Raw genomic sequence first — 20,182 nt, forward strand, 5'->3', positions numbered from 1 at the left:
GACCTATTAGTCAATGTCGATAAAGCACAAATTGTTGGAGATTTTAACATACACGTAGATAATCCAAATGATGCGTTAGGAGCTGCGTTTACAGATTTATTAAATTCATTTGGGGTCAAGCAAAACGTCACCGGACCAACACATCGTCTTAATCATACACTCGATTTAATTATATCACATGGAACCGATCCAACCGATATAGATATCATTCCACAAAGTGATGAAGTCACTGATCACTACATGGTAACTTGCAGATTACGTACTGCTGTAATATGTCATGCGGCGTCGCGTTATCAACCAGGCAGAACAATCCTCCCATCCACCATAGATAATTTCTCAAATTGCTTATCTAATCTGTCTCAGCTGCTGCCTGAACCCAAACAAACAAATGAACTAGAAGAACTAACTAGCACTATGAGCACCATTCTCTCTAGAACATTGGATGTGGTTGCACCTATTAAATTAAAAAAGGTCAGAGAGAAAAATAAAGCACCATGGTATAACAATACTACGCATGTTTTAAAGAGAGAAACCCGTATTTTAGAGCGTAAATGGAAACAAACTAATTTAGAGGTCTTTAGAATCGCGTGGAAAGACAGTATGTCACGTTATAAAAAGGCCCTAAAAGCGGCCAGGGCTGAGCACCTCCGCAAACTAATAGAAAACAACCAAAACAATCCAAGGCTTTTATTTAACACCGTGGCTAGACTAACAAATAAACAGACGTCACCCGAACAAAATATCCCGTTACAGTTCAGTAGTAATGATTTCATGAACTTCTTCACTGAGAAAATAGAAAGCATCAGAACCACAATTGTAAACGTTCAATCTTCAATCGCGCCTTATAATTCAGCTTCAATTATCACCCCGAAAGAACAATTACAGTGCTTTACAACTATAGAACAAAAAGAGTTAAATAAACTTATCACTTCATCTAAAACAACAACATGTTTATTAGATCCTATACCAACTAAACTACTGAAAGAAGTGTTACCTGTAGTGGAAGAGCCTCTCCTCAATATTATTAACTCGTCTTTATCTTTAGGTCATGTTCCAAGAACATTTAAACTGGCAGTTATAAAACCTCTCATTAAGAAACCACAATTAGATCATAATAATCTAGCAAATTATAGACCCATTTCAAATCTTCCATTTATGTCTAAAATATTAGAAAAAGTGGTGTCCGCTCAACTGGGCTCTTTCTTGCAACAAAATGAGATCTATGAAAAGTTTCAGTCTGGATTCAGACCGCATCATAGCACTGAAACTGCGCTCGTTAAAATCACAAATTATTTACTTTTAGCTTCTGACCAAGGCTGTATCTCAATACTAGTTTTACTTGATCTTAGTGCTGCGTTCGATACTATAGATCACACAATACTCTTAGATCGACTACAAAATTATACTGGTGTTCAAGGACAAGCACTAAGCTGGTTCAAATCATACCTATCTGACCGCTACCATTTTGTCTATTTAAATGGAGAAAAATCGATCATAACTCCAGTAAACTATGGAGTGCCGAAGGGATCTGTATTAGGCCCTCTGTTATTTTCAATATATATGATGCCACTTGGAAATATTATAAGGAAACATGGAATTAGTTTCCATTGTTATGCTGATGACACTCAAATATATATTTCATCACGGCCGGATGAAAACGCTAAATTTTCCAAATTGACAGAGTGTGTTAAAGATATAAAAGATTGGATGACGCGTAATTTTCTTTTATTAAATCCAGACAAGACAGAGGTAATACTTATCGGTTCAAAAAACCGCCCACAAAACCTCGCAAAATACAACTTTAACATCATAGGATGTCCTGTTACTTTATCCTCTACAGTAAAAGACCTGGGTGTTATACTCGATTGCAACCTGTCTTTTGAAAATCATATTTCATATGTTACAAAAACAGCCTTTTTCCACCTTAGAAACATTGCTAAGCTACGTAATATGCTATCAGTTTCTGATGCAGAAAAGTTAGTTCATGCATTCATGACCTCGAGACTGGATTACTGTAATGCTTTATTAGCTGGTTGTCCTGCATCCTCAATAAACAAGCTACAGTTAGTCCAAAATGCCGCCGCTAGAGTTCTTACGAGATCAAGAAAATATGATCATATAACACCGATTTTATCATCACTGCATTGGTTACCTATAAAGTTCCGTATTAATTACAAGGTATTGCTACTGACTTATAAAGCCCTAAACGGCTTAGCGCCAGTCTATTTAACGGATCTTCTATCACCCTATAATCCATCGCGCTCTTTAAGATCACTAAATTCAAAGCTTTTGGTCATACCTAGGATATCCAGAACCACCAAAGGAGGGAGAGCATTTTCACATTTGGCTCCAAAACTCTGGAATAGTCTTCCTGATGCTGTTCGTTGCTCAGACTCACTCTCCCAGTTTAAAACTAGATTAAAGTCGCATCTCTTCAGCCAGGCATTCATATAATCCCACAGTTCAAACTACAATCCGGCCTCTAGCTCATAAATGCCAGAGGAGAACTGGCCCCCGACTGAGCCTGGGTTCTCCCAAGGTTTTTTTTTTCTCCATTAGGTCACCTGATGGAGTTTTAGGACACCATTAGGTCACTTGATGGAGTTTTTCGGTTCCTTGCCACTGTTGCCTTTGGCTTGCTCAGTTGGGGATATTTTGGGGATATTTAATTTAATTTTATCAATCAATAAATTCCTCTTGAAACAAACTTTGTTGTATTATTTTAATTTAATACTGTGAAGCTGCTTTGATACAATCTGTATTGTGAAAAGCGCTATACAAATAAACTTGACTTGACTTGACTTTTCTGAAGAAAAGACCTCCTTTTACTGAAGAGAAAGGGTTGTCTGGTGTCACTACAGTAACCTGGGTCGCCAGTAGCAAACAATGGAGCCGCTCTGCTCGACAAACTACGTAATTACACAATTTACAAGCATTTTATCCACGTATGTTCCAAAATATATGAACTATCCATCTGACAACAGAAGGAATGTATTAGATTGTGAACAAAAGGTTTTTCAGCCATACAAAATGTGATACAGTAGGCTTTATATGGTTAAAATGGTCATTTGCATGTATTTGGTCACTATGAGTTTCCCACACCTGACAGCTGTCACTAGGCTTGTGGAATCTGGATGTCTTCAGCACTTACTTGAGCATGAAGTCATTGAAGCACTCATCATGTCCTGTCCTCGCTTACATTTGCTCACCTTTCATCCAACAAACTCCCAGAGTAAATATCACTAGGGTTTCAGCAGAACATTTTGATTTCAGTTGTGTTTCTGCTGACTTTTGTTTCCAGTGCTGATGTTAAAGGGATAGTTTACCAAATAAAGAAAAATGTATTTACTCACTACAAACCTGTATGACTTCCTTTCTTCCTTGAAACACAGATGATGTTCAGGACAATGTTAACTGCTTATAGTACTACATACGTTTTAAATTAACTAAAAATAATTGATAATATTACTTTAAAAAACTTTTTAGTGATCAAATACATTTAATTTTCTTTTTATTTAATTCAATAAAAAGAAAAATCATGACAACTAATAATAATGTGTCTCATTCAGTAATAATTGAGTGGATTATTTCGTATTTGTACACACAGGATAACTTCTCACGAAAAACCTCCGCCTAATTCACAACACATTCGTACGCACATGAATGTGTTAACATCGTTCTGATGTTAGTGAATTTGCAGTAGGCTACTCTAAATGAGTGGTCGTGTGCATGAGAGGAGTCATTTCCATAAAACACGTCCAAACAATCTCCATATAAGCGCTTTCCGCACACGCTTTCCTTACAGCCTTTCATCACTCTTGTCTAACTTGCCGCTGTTTGACAGACGCGCTCTCGCCCAATCCTCGAGCAATGCCAAGTGTGCCATTCTCACAACATATTTTATACAGACCTCTCATTAGCCAGCTACATACCCGTATATCTGCATTATTCAGAGAAACCTTGACGCTGAAGCTATAACGCCGCTTTTCTTACTCTTTAACTGTATATGATGGAATGTATTTAAGATGAAATTCAATTGTATTATTATTATTATTATTATTATTATATAAAGCAACTTCAATATAATTATAGTCGTGTTAGGATGAAATATAATTTCTTAACACGATTATAAGGCCGTAAAGAGCAAGTGCTTTTTGTGTACGTGTGGTTTCAGTTGTTCCTGTATTTTTCTTTCATACATTTAGAATACATTTTATTACAAAATGTTTGGTGAAAATATTTTAATTTGTTCTTAAAATTGTTCGTTTCACGCACAAATTTGTGTGTATGCATGCTTTCGTTAGATTCTCATTTATGGGTAAACTGCCCCTTTAAGAGCTGAGAATGGCTCTGTCACGACTGTCACATTCCATGAAATCATTTCATTTCACATACTGTACAGTACAAAATACTATCAAAAGCTCTGTTTTGAGGGAGATCTAACCCAACTTTACTCAAAATGTCACTATCATTATTCAGCTGATCCTACAACCCTTGCAAACAAAGAATCTGTGTCTTCATTGTCATATAAAACGGTCTCGCTGAGGCCAGAGCAGCATTTGCCATCTCCTGTCAGAATCCCCACCTGTTTCTTAACCGTTGATTACGGTACCTTTGACCTCGCTGATAGAAACGTACACAATGGCAGGTCTTTCAGGAGTCTGCTCGTGTGGCCCTTATGGAACAGCTGTATCAACCACAGGAACGGCAACTGGCCGGCAAACACAGGCCTCTTACTTTAATGGCTCAAACGCTAATGATTCAGCACCAACATGTGAGGAAGCCATTAGCTGATCCCCCTCAACACTTCATGTTGGATTTAAATCAGTCAGGGTTGATATAGAAATGTAATTTGGTAGTTCATGATCTAACATTCTGAAGAAACTATCTATAAAAAGCCTTCATGAATTCCACAGAGATATTTTTAAAATCGAATTCATCTTACATGCACAGAAGGCATTCAACATCATGATGTAGGAAGGGTTTTCCAAGCAATGTCATGTTAAATAACTTATAAAGCAACAAAGAATATACAATAATAAAGGGGCAACATCTAAATGGATGTACGTAACAGTCTCAAAAATGACATTTTAAATATTTGCGTATGCACACACAAACATATAAATACAGTATTTATATACTCTGTGAGTGCATGTATGTATATAAAGAGTCAAACCAAATTCATGTAAGTGAGGATAGCAAAATAAAGTAAACTGTGACATATTAAACCCAAATATTCTTCATACAGTGGACTACCAGTAAAATGTATAAAAATTTGGGACCAAAAATTATTCAGACACTTTGACTTTTCTTTCATTTAATTTGAGTTTTTTCTTTAATTGCTAATGCGACCTTTTTACATCACAGACTGAACAAAATTAAGCATTGTTGGTAATTGGTTGACCTAAATTGGTATTATCTAATTGTGTACTTAGGTTGAATATCTGTCAGCTGTTAAATTTAATTCATTCGTGAGACTTAACAGAAGAATGGCCAAAACCAGTGAAATATCAACTGATTTGATAACTCTGAGTAATATTGTATTACCATTCTCTAAACTATAGCGAATAAACTGTGTTAATGTGAGAAATGTTGAAGGTGTCTTCAACTGGTTTGGTTTGACTGTGTATGTGTACAGTGTGAGTGAGTGTGAGTGTGAGTGTGAGTGTGTGTGTATACATAATTGATTATATAGATTAATTTTGACATTAGTTAGCCGAATTTTTTATTTTTGGGGGATAATTTTGTTACCTTTAATTATAGTATTAACATTGATTGTTTTGTTTCATGTTTGTTTACGGTTTAAATTTGGCTGAAAATCTATCTGGAAATGTTCAGGTTTTTTTTAGTGAAGACAGTTTGCACCTATTAAAAATAAGAATCTATTGTGTATACTTTAAATCAATAAACCTTTATTTATTTTCTATATTTTTTTAGTTTTTTTGCTGGAGTAAAACTGTGACTGCTAACCCCAGTGTCCCGCATCTACATGTACTGGAAAAAGTGCTGAACTAATCTACACCTTTATGGGTTTTTAAAAGAATAATCAATAATTCAATGATGAACCAATATAAAGAATAATCAATGGTTTTGACAGAAACAGAGAGTCATGAGGTGGCCTGCTTCCACGATCATGTCATGGAGCGATCTGAAGGCACGCACACAAGCAGCCAAGGCTATTTACAGCTTCTGTGTGCAACTGAAATAGACTGAGAGTTGAATTTCAATAGGAGTCTTACAGCTCGACCGCTCTCTGTCTCTAAATCTATCTATCTCTCTCCACTCCAGCTGATTTTAGAACACAGGTGTTGACCTTAGCCATTATGAGCTTCCACGTTCACATTCTCCAGCAGCTCCCGTTTCTGTCCGTGGAGCAGCGGTCTCACATGTGATCCCAGAGTCAAGCAAAAATAGGCAAAGGCATAATAAATGTGGTCAGTGCGTTTCAATGTCTTGTTTCAATGTCAAGAAAGAGATGTTCCAGGATCATTATCCCTGTTGGGGTTGATAACATTCAGCCAATCAGAATGTAAGATAGACCTGAGCTGAACAACATTCCCCTCTGACTGTTAAGAGTTAGGATTAGTGTTTGACCTGTCATTTGTAACCTTTTTTTCCCCATTTCAACCCACAGCACCAATCTTTCACCTTTCAGTAGTTTAGCATCTGTCGCACTTTAACAATTTCAGCATACATTTTATTTCGGTCTTGCATGCGTCACTTTTTCTGGGTCTGTATGTAGCCTACATATTTAAATGAATTAGTTTACACTTGTGCCAAATGAGATGAAATTCCAAATAAAAAAAATGTATCCTATCCTTATTCTAGACTTTCAAGGAATTTCATTATATATACATACACACACACACACACACACACACACACACACACACACACACACACACACACACACACACACAGTACCTATCAAAAGGTTGGCAACATAAAAAAAAAAATTATGTCTTTGAAAGAAGCCGCTTCTGCTTACCAAGGCTGCATTTATTTATTTAAAAACAGTAATATTGTGAAATATTATTACAATTTAAAATAACCGTTTTCTAGTTAGTAATAAATTAAATTATAATAGGATACATTATGTATTATTTAAATACATATACAATTAGTATATATATATATATATACACAATTAGTATATACATATACAATTAGTATATATATATATATATACACAATTAGTATATATATATATATATATATATATATATATATATATATATATATATATATATATAATTCGATTAAATAAGGATATATATTTAATATATAAATTACATATTACATTTAATTAATTAATTTAATTGTACATAAATGTGTGTGTGTGGTTCTGGTATTCTCTATGTTATGAGGACAAAATGTCCCCAAAAGATGGCAATATCTGAAAACCTTGCCCTTGTGGGGACATTTTTTGGTCCCCTGAAGAAATCAGCTGATAAATCATACCAAGTGATGATTTTTAAATCTAAAAAAGCAGAGCGTTTTCTGTGATGGGTAGATTTAGGGGTAGGAGATAGAATATACAGTTTGTACAGTATAAAAACCATAAAGCATGAAAATACAACGTGTGTGTGTGTGTGTGTGTGTGTGTGTGTGTGTGTGTGTGTGTGTGTGTGTGTGTGTGTGTGTGTGTGTGTGTGTGTGTGTGTGTAATTAAATTGAACTGTTAGATCTTAACCACACCTTAATCATAATTCTCCTGAACAAGAGACAATTCTTGTTGTACAGTTGCATGCTAAAATGGCACATTTGGTTCTCTAAACTAGTTTAAACCAAAATCAGACAAACTTATGCAGAGGCATGTGACCAATATAAGTAGGCAAACTGCTAATGCACAATCAATAAACAAACAGATGTCAACAGATCACATGTCTAGCTCAGCGCAGAGAAAACACAAATATTAAAACACAACTAAACATAGAGAAAATACATTAGCAGAATTAAATGCTACTCATATCTTTAGTTGCTCACCTCAAAGGTTGTGTCCAGTCTCACAATTCAGACTTTTTTTCTCTCAGAATTGTGAGATGTAAACTTGCAATAGCAAGAAAATGCCAAAATTGTGAGAGAAAAAGGTCGCAATTACCTTTTTTAAATTTATTCCCTGGCCGATCCTATATATAGACACTACTGAAATGAAAGACAAAAATGACATGAGCATGTAAAATCTGTCCTGAAGCCCTACTCTGAGAAGTTTACAGTAAGACCAAAAGAATTATTAACATTAATATCACTGAGATATATTTCTGCATACACACCAAAAACACGAACTTCTTTGTCAGCTGTGCACCAGAAAACATTTTCTGTCATGCTGTCTCCCAATAAAAGCTGGTGGCAGTTGTCTTTTTGCCCACCCCATGCTTTTTTTAAGAAGCCATTGACATTCAATGGCAGCTCTCGCTGTGGGTGCAGTGTGAACAGCTGAGAGGTGTGATTTCACAGGCTGCTGGCCCTGTCAGAGCACTGAGGGCTGCGAACAGGAGGTCTAGGAGAGACCCAGGCCTCTAAAAGACACCAACAGGTGGAAGGCCGCCAACAAGGGGGAGGGCGACCCATAGAAAAGGACGGGAAGCCAAGCCAGGTCTGGACACAATCCAGGAGATGGCAATGGACGAGGATACGCACAGAAGAGAGGAGGACAGAGAGCGGCGGACCTGTGTTTGTCCCGTCTGACGGACTGGGCGCCAAGCGACGGGCAAGTAATGTGGGAAACCTGTGCTGAAACTGTCATTGCTGTCGGACTGCAGGGCTTTTCGAAGCAGAAGCAGATCTTGGTTGAGTCTCTCTTTACCGCTTCGTTCTGTTTTAGAGGTTTGGTTTGTTTACTCAAGCGCATTTCAGAACGAAAATACAATTTTTAACCATTTAACTTTTTATAAAGGCCATGCAAAAGCAGCATGCAATTTTCTAGACAATAGCCTGTTATTCACTAAATGCATGCCAGGCCAGAATGGGATATGGCTTGACTTTATGGAAAGTTGACATGTCATTTGGCGTGATGTGCTGAACTCCATCTAAAGTTATTTTTAAACTGCTTAAAAGTTAGCATTTAACACCATCTAAAAGCAATCCAAATGATGTTTAACAGCAATAATTACATTTTTATGACCTAATATTACATAGAATATTTTATTTTTAAATGTTAATTTGTTTCACTGCAGGGATGTTTAAAATGAGCCAGTGAAGGGAAAAAGGTGATTTAACACTTTCCCTAGATTCATCAAGTCTTGTCTATAGAAAAAGTCCATGTTGTGTGTCAACTTCCCATATGCCTTAGATATTGGCATTAGTATTGGACTGTTTTATCTGAGTTGTACAAACAAAGTTGTGATGTACTGTGTGTTTAACAGATCCGGCTGTTGCTCGTTGAGACGACATACTTCCTTATATCCCCATATACGGAATCAATCTATGGAATGTAAGGAAGTGTGTGGCCTCAGAGAGACATCATCATCACCATCCACACAGCTCCTTAAAACTGTAAGACAATATAAAACTGAATTATATTACGTATTATGTACTCAAGAGAACATTATCATCTATCTTAATGGACATATTGCAGAAATACATATTTAGTGTGTGTGTGTGTGTGTGTGTGTGTGTGTGTGTGTGTGTGTGTGTGTGTGTATATATATATATATATATATATATATATATAGAAATAAAATAAAAAAACATTAAGATAGTTAATTTGTTTTAGAACTGTTACATTTGCTGTATAAAAATACATTTAAATGTATAGTAAAAATATATAATTTATTATATTTAATTATACAATTTTAATCATATATACTGTGTGTGTGTATATATAACAGAAATAAAAAACAAGATAGTTAATTAGTTCTAACTTTGTTATATAAAAATACATTTTAAATATATAAAAACGATCATTTTAAAGATTATTATTATTATACATATATAGTCTTTATTTATAAAAAATAAATAAAACATTAATACAGTTAATTTGTTTTATAACATTGTTATAATTGTATTTGTATAATATATATTGTATAATATATTGTATAATATATATTTATGGAAGAATTAAGATAGTTAATTTGTTCAATTTATTTTAAATGATTTATTTTCAAAAGAACCTCAAATATCATCTTGGTTGATTTAGCGGATTCTATAGAGCTTACAAACATTTCCAAACAATTAAATGTCTGTCAGTTGGGCAATACAACGCCGGCGGAACAAATACTGAATATTATAGGAAAAAATTGTAATGTTAGATATAGAGATTTTCCAAGAATTTAGCATTTTATTTTAAAGTGCCCCTGGTTTAGAAAGTTTGACATCATCTGTTTTAAAGTATGAATTAGGATCTTCTTAACAACCTAACAAATGTGGTTACAAATGACTTTATAAAGGTTATGTCAAAGTCAAGCACAGGCCATTGTTAAACATGTTGATGTTCCTGAGCTCCTCCATGATGACATGAATACTGTAGGGCTGAGTGACAGAACAGCTGCTGTTGGACAGGTGGAGAAGAGCTAATTCTGACCTGACACCCCAGAATGAGGACACACCGGCTCATCCACGCACTCTCTGTGTCATCATCGTCCTGCAGGAGGAAGAAGATCATGACGTGGATGGACGTCTTCTGCTGACATGATCCTACATGTAAAGCAAAAAGTTAGATCTGAGATTAATCAGACAGATGACTGGATAATTGCCCGTGTAAAATGTTGATGTGCGAATGACACTGAGGAAATCGATGCTTCTCCTCCTCACCTCTACAAATATGAAGATGAATTAAGCTGGAAACTCGTCTGTCCTCAGAAACACGTCTTAGTTGCTGGTAAAACGGAACCAAGTCAGGTGTTTGAGAGAGGTTTGGTCCCTTTCAACCAGCTACTGCGCCGTGAATTCAGCCAGCTACAGCAACAACACAAAAAAACAGGTGGATTAGCATCCAAAATGAAAAGCATATTCAATATGTGCTCATTGCATTACTGCCATGTCACAAAAACACTGGTGTTGTGTATTATTATTTTTAATACCAATGATAAAATATGTTCAGTGATCTGGTTTTCAGTTCTGCTCTCTACAGGAAAGAAAAGGTAAATGTGCATCAGCCAAATGTTTGTTTATTATAGATAGTTTCTAAATGCATTAACATAAATCCAGTAACTTTTTTTTTTCAAGCCAGTCCTGTGTTTTCCATCTTGTCTTGCAATATGAGCACATTTCGGATAAAAATAAAAGCTAGCATTATTCTTTCTCTAGTCTTTCAGTGTTTGTTCCATACATTTTTGTTGCCATAATGTATTAATAACATACATTTATTTAAAATACATTACTTGAACATAGGCTAGTGTTTTAAAATACTTTATTTCTTTATATGTTTTGTGGAAATTTTTAAAATGTCAGCCCTATTACATGGTTTTGTAAAGGGTACAACTGATTTGAGCATATATGTGACCCTGGACCACAAAACCAGTCACAAGTCGCACGGGTATATTTGTGGCAATATCCAAAAATACATTGTATGGGTCAAAATGATCGATTTTCCTTTTATGCCAAAAATCTTTAGGATATTAAGTAAAGATCATGTTCCATGAAGAAATTTTGTACATTTCCTACCGTAAATATATAAAACATTTATTTTTGTGAGTGAATGCTGCACAATCGCGAACATAAATGGACAACTTTAAAGGCGATTTTCTCAATGTTTCGATTTTTTGGCACCCTCAGATTCCAGATGTTAAAATGTTGTATCCTGGCCAAATATTGTCATATCCTAACAAACCATACATCTATGGAAAGCTTATTTATTCAGCTTTCATATGATGTATAAATCTCAATTTCAAAATTGTGACCCATGTGACTGGTTTTGTGGTCCAGGGTCACATATCAGCATTATATTCTCTATCTGATAGGAATCTTGTAGTTTTATGTTAAAGGCACACTGTGTAATTTCAAGAAATTAAGAAAACGAGATTTAAACAAAAAGACTAAATGTGATGAGCTACCGTGTCATACCGGATCACACCGGTAACCCTCAATTTCTGGTTTTATTTTGTAGAAACCATGGAAACACCAAAGAAGCTTTTATTATATATAGTGTTTTATTAGACAGGTGAGCAACTGTTTGGATCCATTCATCGACAGAAAACTAATCATTGTTATACAGCTCAACAGTTATTTAGTCTTTTTGTTTAAATCTCCTTTTCTTGATGTTTCTTGGCGAAAAATTACTGTGTGCCTTTAACATAAAACTACAAGATACCTATCAGATAGAGAATATAATGCTGATTTATAAAACAGATAGTTCCAGTCCTTGATTCTGATTGGTTGAGCCGCTTTTGAAGCCGTTGTAAATTACTCAACAAACACACACCTGTGACCGCATTACATTAGTATTACTGCGCAACTGCCGTTTGTGATTCTTTGTTGCTGCATGTGTTGCTTAGCAACCTCTTTGGAACTCCATTGCTTGGCGGAGGAATAAATGTTTTATAACGTTATTTTTTTGCTGCTGGTGTTTATTTTATGAATAAAATAAATATTAAAATGAATATTTTTATGGAGTAACCGTTTTATGAAAGCAGTAAGCCCCTTGAAGCTGTGTTTTACAGTGGATTTAGAACAGCTAAGGGGCGTTGTTAGGCAAGACGCGGAGCGGAGTTTCGCGGGGCTTGTCACATTTAACTCATTTATTCCTCCGCCAAGCAATGGAGTTCCAAAGAGGTTGCTAAGCAACACATGCAGCAACAAAGAATCACAAACGGCAGTTGCGCAGTAATACTAATGTAATGCGGTCACAGGTGTGTGTTTGTCGGGTAATTTACAACGGTTTCAAAAGCGGCTCAACCAATCAGAATCAAGGACTGGAACTATCCGTTTAGTCAAATTATGTTAACTGTACTTGTTCAGCTCCCAAGTATTTCAACATACTTCAGACATGGAGGAGACGCGTTTTCGCACATGCGCAGTAAAGATCATGTTTCCGGTACGGATCGAGTAGTGACAGGGCTTATTGCTTAAATATATATAAGCTTCTTTGGTGTTTCCATGGTTTCTACAAAATAAAACCAGAAATCGAGGGTAATGCGGGTATGATCCGGTATGACACCTGAGCTGTGTCTGAAACCGCTCACTCGTTCACTCATTCGCTAATCCCTACATAGTGAATGGCAGTTGAGTGCACTACATCAGCAAAGAGTGAACAAAAATGAGTGAGCGAATTCGGACGCTGACATAATTATCATGCGTCAGAGAGCTCGGACAATTTCATCATAAACATTACTTACCCATCTTTGATATTTCCTTTTTTGGCTGTATGTAACAATTGTACGTATGCATTTTTCACGTTTATTGCGTTATTTGATCAAAAAAAAAGAGACTTGCTTGTCATATTTATTTACTTTTTACATTTATATGTGAAAATAAAAGAGAACAAAACACTGCACAACACATTTGTTTATTCAAATATAGATATAACGGTGTATATATATAAATAAATAAATAAATGCATAAAACTGTCAAAAAAAAAACCTCCGTTATTTAAACATTACTTTCATTACTTTCGCGGGGTTTCCAGTCAGTCAAATGATTTTTAAGTGTCCTTCAAATGATTGTTTTCTATCTTGCGTGCGCCGTTGCCATGGTGACATTGTTGCCGTCCGTCATATTTATTTTTCATTCTCGCTCTATCGCCTTATCGTGTTGGATTGTGGGAAATAGTGTCTCAGCAAGTGTACATCGGATGTACACTCGAATTCAGAGAGGATTGTGGGTAAAAGTAGTGAACGAATGTAGGGAATGATGTCGTTCACTCAGAATTCGGACACCACTACAAAATGGCCGACACCCTAAATAGTGCACTATATAGTGGATAGGGAGCGATTTCAGACACAGCTCTGGTTAAAACTGCTTATTTAAACTTTCTTAGATACATTTGGGATAATGCAAGTACACAAATCAACAAAATATATAACATTGGTTTAGTTGTTTTGGATATTATGATCCAAAAATCTTACATAGTGTGCCTTTAAGCTAAACTGTTAAACTGCTACTCAACCCTGTTAGTGTTCCAAAATAATTATGTCCCAACATATAACAATATTGATTTAGATGGAGATGGTGCAATAAAATTGTGCATCTGGAGGGGCTGGGTTTAAAATATTGATTTCTTGATTTAAATTGAAGCTCATTTTGAGTAACCGTTATCGATTCTTAAATCAAAGCATCGATCTTTTAGGCTATATTGTTAAGTTGATGTCTGAACAACATTTTTAACAACCCACTGTCGAAGAGAAAAGTCTCGTCTATTTTAATTATAACAGCATTTTTTGAAGCTGTAACAGATTTTTTTATTAAAATCAGCATTTGCAAGTAAATATTCTTCAAGGTTTTATTTTATTTTTTTCCACTGCCGTCTACCTTACTAACTTGAATTATTACAAATCTGACACTACAAAAATCCCCCCCAAAAAATGCTCAAAATTAAAACTTTACCAAAAATTATTTTATAATGTCTATTAAAATATGTACCTGAATGCATACTGAAGCAACTGAACCCAGGGCCAGGGGAACAGTTCATTTGCTCCATATAGAGCCATAAGGCCATCTAGTGGTAAGTAATATGTATGAAATAAAAAATAATAAATGTATTTACCCCACAAGAGGTCGGCAGAGACACCCAATATGAGAGTTTGTGCATGAAATGTTATTTTGTATATTAAGTTAAAGAATGTTAAGAATGTGCTTACATTTTATTATTAAATTAAAGATAAAATATAATAATATAAAAACATATATATAATATAATAAAAATAAAAAATAAATATCTCCCAAAAATGTTGCATTAAAAATATAAAAATGAAATGATACAAGTGATATTTCTGGACAAAAAAAAACTAAGTATAATTGTAGGGCTTGAATGATTTGATACAGATACGGGAGGAGAGGATGAGGGTTTGGGTGGCCGACTGCCTACTAGTCAACAAAAACATATTATTGAGTGGTTATTAAGTGTCGTTGACTCATTATTTTGATCAAGAGCACATGTTGAAGGCCATGTGAACCAAAAGAGCAACTAATATCAGTGCAGAGATGCCAACCGCAAACAACTTCAGCTAAAATCCCATTCTCTCACACACACACACACACACACACACACACACACACACACACACACACACACACACACACACACACACACACACACACACACACACACACACGCGTGACTTCCCTCGCAGTGGGTCAACTAACGTTCTCTTTCATCATCTCGTTTCGAGATCCACCTATGGGAAGGGCATCCGTACCTGACCTCTGCAGAAGCATCCAATTGCACCAAGTCTGGCTAGACAGACAGAAGCGCGCAGCCAATGCCAGGTAAGGCCACACCCCCTTACCTAAGGCATATAGCTGTCAGGCGCGCTGCTATTCCTCAGTTGACATTCGCTTCTCGCGATCTCTGCACTGACACAGTTCGGTTGGATTAACGTTACGCTGCTCACTTTCGAGTCTTCAGGAGGACATATCGCCAGATCAGCCTCCGCCAGACGTGAGTGACAGTCGTTTCTTCAGCCTATCCGCTGTGTTTTTTGCATCCGGAGCCGCCCGCGCTCTCGCTGTCCTTCACCTGCTCCTCCTTACATGGCTGCCCGCCACGGATTTTTCCGAGTTCTTCACCGCTAGCCCACCCATGGCTATGTGACCGTCTAAACAGCCGCTTCTCCGGGGAACAGCCTATCACGACGAGCCTGCCCGGCCGCGTGTGGTGCTCTAATCGCCGCTAAGGACCCTCTCGTTCTGCGCTGTTTGCTTGAGCTTAACACGCTCAAGAAGCTTTGGAGAACCCGGAGAATTGCGGTCATTGTAATTGCTGCACATGTAGCTTTTTACTAAGCCGGCTTTTAGTTGCACGACCCAGCGCGCCGTGCTCGGCCTTTCTGACTCGGATGGGGGACACGGTGATGATGACGCACTACCGGGGGACTCCCGGAGCGCCACCTCTCTAAATATTTGAGCTGACATCAGCCCAATCCGCATTCCCTGAAGAGGACATCTTCGCGGGAAAACCTCACTCTCGTTGACGAACCGGCCGGTTCCGGCGACGGGGATGACGCGGTCTTTTTAGCGTTCCCTAGGCTAGCGCTCACGCGGCTTTGCCTCAGTCCATCCTCCTGGAAGTTTGTGAGCGAGCGGCCGTTCGTCTCAACATTGTGTGGCCAGCTCCACAGAGCGCCACCGACCAGGATAGGAATATTTACGACGGGTAAGCGCTGAGACCACCGCCCAGTCTGAGGAAACAACTCTTAAAACTGGAGCGTCCCGCTAGACTGTTAACACGGTCTCACGGGCCTTGATGTGTTACGATTACGTGTTGAGGCTTTCAATTTATGCCTTCCTAGGAAGGCGGCCCCGAACGCAAGCGGCCTGCCTGTTGTTCGACCGTTGGGAGTATCGAGCCCGCTTTCACGGGCCACGAGGACGTTTAGTGGACGTTGTGTGTGTGTACACCCCCCAAGCGGGGCTGTCGTGAGGAAAAGTACGTAGCAGTGTTACCACACTGCACGCACTTGGTTCCCCTCACCCAGTTATTAAAGGCTTCGGCCCCAGTGTTTCCCAACACAAAACACACACATTACTAAACAACACATTTAACAAATGAATCAAATGAATTCGTGCAGAATTATATATGCCAACATAGAGAGCCAATCTCTCTGATCCCATGCATGTCGCCCTGAGTCCGTCCACAAGAGGGCTCCATTGCCTCACAAATCAACTAGCTGGGCTCACACAGCTCAGTTGCGGCTGCCCAGCCATGTGTTTTTAGTGGACGTTGTGTGTGGAAGGCTTCGGCCCCTGTGTTCCCCAACACAAAACACACACGTATAACTAAATAACACTTTAAAACAAACGAATTAAATAAATCCGTTACAGAGAGAGTATCTCTCTCCGTGGATATTATTTTTCTGCCTGCAGTGTGTTTTTAGTGGACGTTGTGTGTGGAAGGCTTCGGCCCCTGTGTTCCCCAACACAAAACACACACATAACTAAATAACACTTTAAAACATAAAAATTAAATAAATCCGTTACAGAGAGAATATCTCTCTCCGCGGATATTATTTTCCTGCCTGCACTTAAGACTGCCCAGTTCATGTGTTCAGGAGATATGTGTGTTTTCCGCCCACTTTCAGGCCTTGTGAGGGAAAGTTTAGCACAGTGGACACCACACTATGTTCCCCTCACTCTGTCAATAAAGGCTCCGGCCCCAGTGTTTGCCCAACACAAAACACACAAAGTTACGAATCAAAAGAATTTGTTTTGGAGAGAAGACCTCTCTCCGCAGAGAAAACTTCTCACTGCAGAGGGAGGAAATCCCTCCGAACCCCTGCATGTCGCCTCTAGTGTGCCCACTAGATGGCGCCTTTGCATCACGAATGAACCAGCTGGGCCCATACACCCCCGCTCCGGCCCGAGCGGGGGCGCTCTCGAGTCACGAAGCGGCTTGGCAAGCCATTTCAGCGCCCGAGTGGGTTTTGCGTACCGTAACCTAGGGTTACAGGCTGCAGTTTGCAATAAAACCTCCACTTTTCAACGGCGTTCTCTCTTCTTACACAGAAGAAAATGCCTCACACATTCTGAAAGAGGAAATTTCCTCCCTCCTAAACAAGGGAGCGATTCAGATGGTGCCACCCAATCTTATAAACCATGGTTTTTATTCCTGGTATTTTTATGTTTCCAAAAGGCGTGGTGCCCCACGCCCTATATGGACCTTCGAATGTTGAACAAACATTTGAGGAAATACAATTTCAGAATGTGACACAAGGCTCTCTCGCCCGTGCCATAAAGCAGAACGACTGGTTCACATCAGTCGATCTGAAAGATGCTTTCTTATCACATAAGTATCTACCCTCCACACAGGAAATATCTTCGTCTCGCCTACCAAGGCATTTGTTACGAATTCACAGTTCTTCCGTTCGGGCGAAATTTGAGTCCCCGAACTTTCTGTCTGTGTGCGGAGGCGGGCGTGGCGCCCCTGAGACTATCAGGGCTGAGAATTCTGAATTACATATACGATTGGTTCATCATAGCCAAATCGAAGGAGAAGGTGTCGCGGGACACCGGCCGGGTGCTCGCGCACATCACATCCCTCGGGTTCAAGGTGAATGCGAGCAAAAACAATCTGACTCCCAGTCAGAATGTCTTTTTCCTGGGCTTGGAATTGAACTCAGTCTCCTTGCGAGCGCGTCTCTCTCAAGAGCGCGTTCGCTCTCTGATGAACTGTCTGTCTCAGTTCAGAGAAGGGGCGAGAGTACAATATCGCACATGCCTCAGGCTGCAGGGTCTCATGGCTTCATCTATCCAAGTTGTGCCGTTGGGTCTCCTGAGAATGAGAGCGTTCACGAAATGGGTTTTGTCACTACATTTCAGCCCGATTCGCGATCTCTGCCGCTCGGTAACAGTGACGCGCGCCTGCTCGGCGGCCCTGTGCCATTGGGAGAGCGAGAACTTTACGCTCGGGGAACCCCCTTGGGACGGTTACGATGCGGAAAGTTGTGACGACAGATGCGTCCTTAACAGGCTGGGGAACCACCCAGGAAGGCAGAATGGTGAACGGTCTGTGGCTGAGCAGACTACGTTCAGCGCACATGAACTATTTAGAGCTTTTACCATTTGGAAAGCTCTGAATAATTTTCTGCCTCGCCTGCAGGGACATCCCGTTCTAGTACGGTGCGATAATACCACGGCAGTGGCTTATATCAACCGTCAGGGCGGCATGCGCTCGTCGAAACTCCACGCTCTAGCTTACTGGTTGTTGGTGTGGAGCAGACGGGTTTTTCTGTCATTACGCGTGACTCATGTTCGGGCATTCTGAACAGAGGCGCGGATCTGCTATCGAGGGGAAACCCAATCTAAGGGGATTGGCGTCTTCACCCGCAGATAGTGGAGATGTTATGGATGAGATTTAGACAGGCAGCCGTAGATCTTTTCGCCTCGCGCGAAAACCACCATTGTCCTATGTTCTTCTCGACTAAAGGACGTGGACGCGCCCCTCAGGGCAGACGCACTGGCCCACCCATGGCCCAAAGTGCTGCTGTATGCTTTTCCTCCCCTGTGCCTGATATTTTCACACTGGCCAGGGTGAGAGAGCACGGCCTGTCTCTCATTCTGATAGCACCCAGGTGGCTCAAAGCCCCGTGGCTGGCAGAGATAATCCCTCTGTTGTACGCCGAGCCATGGCGCCTTCCCCCTCGCACGGACATACTGTCCCAAGCCAACGGGGAGATTTACCACCCCCACCCGGACAGGGTGACTCTCTGGGCCTGGCCTGTGAGAGGACGAACCTAAATGCACTGGGGCTCCCGCCGCGTGTAATCGCCACTACTCAGAATGCCAGGGCCGTTTCCACACGATCCCTATATGGCTGGAAGTGGCAAGTGTTCGAAGGGTGGTGTGATGGGCGTGGTCTCACATCTTATCAGTGCTCGGTGCCTGATATTTTGTGTTTCCTGCAAGACCTCATGGAAAGAGGCAGGTCCTTTTCCACCATTAAGGTCTACCTGGCTGCGTTTTCAGCCTGTCATGTGGGTTTTGAGGGCTCCACCGTCAGGCAGCACCCTCTAACCCGCAGTTTTATGAAGGGTGCACGCCGCTCTTTGCCGGTCATCAGGAGATCTGTTCCAGGGTAGGACCTCTCCATGGTGCTGGAAGCGCGGTCTCTTTATCCTTTTGAGCCTCTGGGAAGTATTTCCCTTAAGCTGCTGTCCCTCAAGACAGCTTTGCTCTCGGCCTTGGCATCTGCTAAACGGGTCAGTGAGCTACATGCACTCTCGGTTCAACCCTCGTGCGCCAAATTCTCCCTAAGTGGAGATGAGGTTTCCCTTAAGCCTAACCCGGCCTTCATGCCGAAATGCTTCCCTGTGTTCACTTCGGAGGTTTTGGAGCTATCCGCTTTTCACCCTCCACCCTTTGCCTCTTCGGAGGAGCAGGGGCTGAATGCTCTGTGTCCCGGTCGTGCTCTGCAAGCATGTATGACCAGGACAAGTGCTTTCCGCAAGAGCGACCAGCTCTTTGTTTCAAGGGCTCCCCCGCACAAGGGGAGTCCCATTTCAAAGCAATGCCTCTCACATTGGCTTGTGGACGCTATACTATGGCTTATGAAGCAAAGGGAGTGCAGCCCCCAGGGGGCATCAGAGCTCAT

General features: G+C 39.6%; 1 long non-coding RNA gene across 1 annotated transcript in view; it reads right to left on the reverse strand.

The window, feature by feature from the left end:
- Positions 1 to 13,508: 13,508 nt before the first annotated feature.
- Positions 13,509 to 20,182, reverse strand: part of LOC309479530 — a 130,667-nt gene continuing 123,993 nt past the window's right edge. Inside the window, exon 3 of the long non-coding RNA XR_014199273.1 lies at positions 13,509 to 13,883. This is a non-coding gene — a long non-coding RNA (uncharacterized lncRNA). The remainder of the gene's footprint in view (positions 13,884 to 20,182) is intronic.

Source organism: Leuciscus leuciscus, assembly GCF_965113295.1.
Source record: "Leuciscus leuciscus genome assembly, chromosome: 17".
NCBI lineage: Eukaryota > Metazoa > Chordata > Actinopteri > Cypriniformes > Leuciscidae > Leuciscus > Leuciscus leuciscus.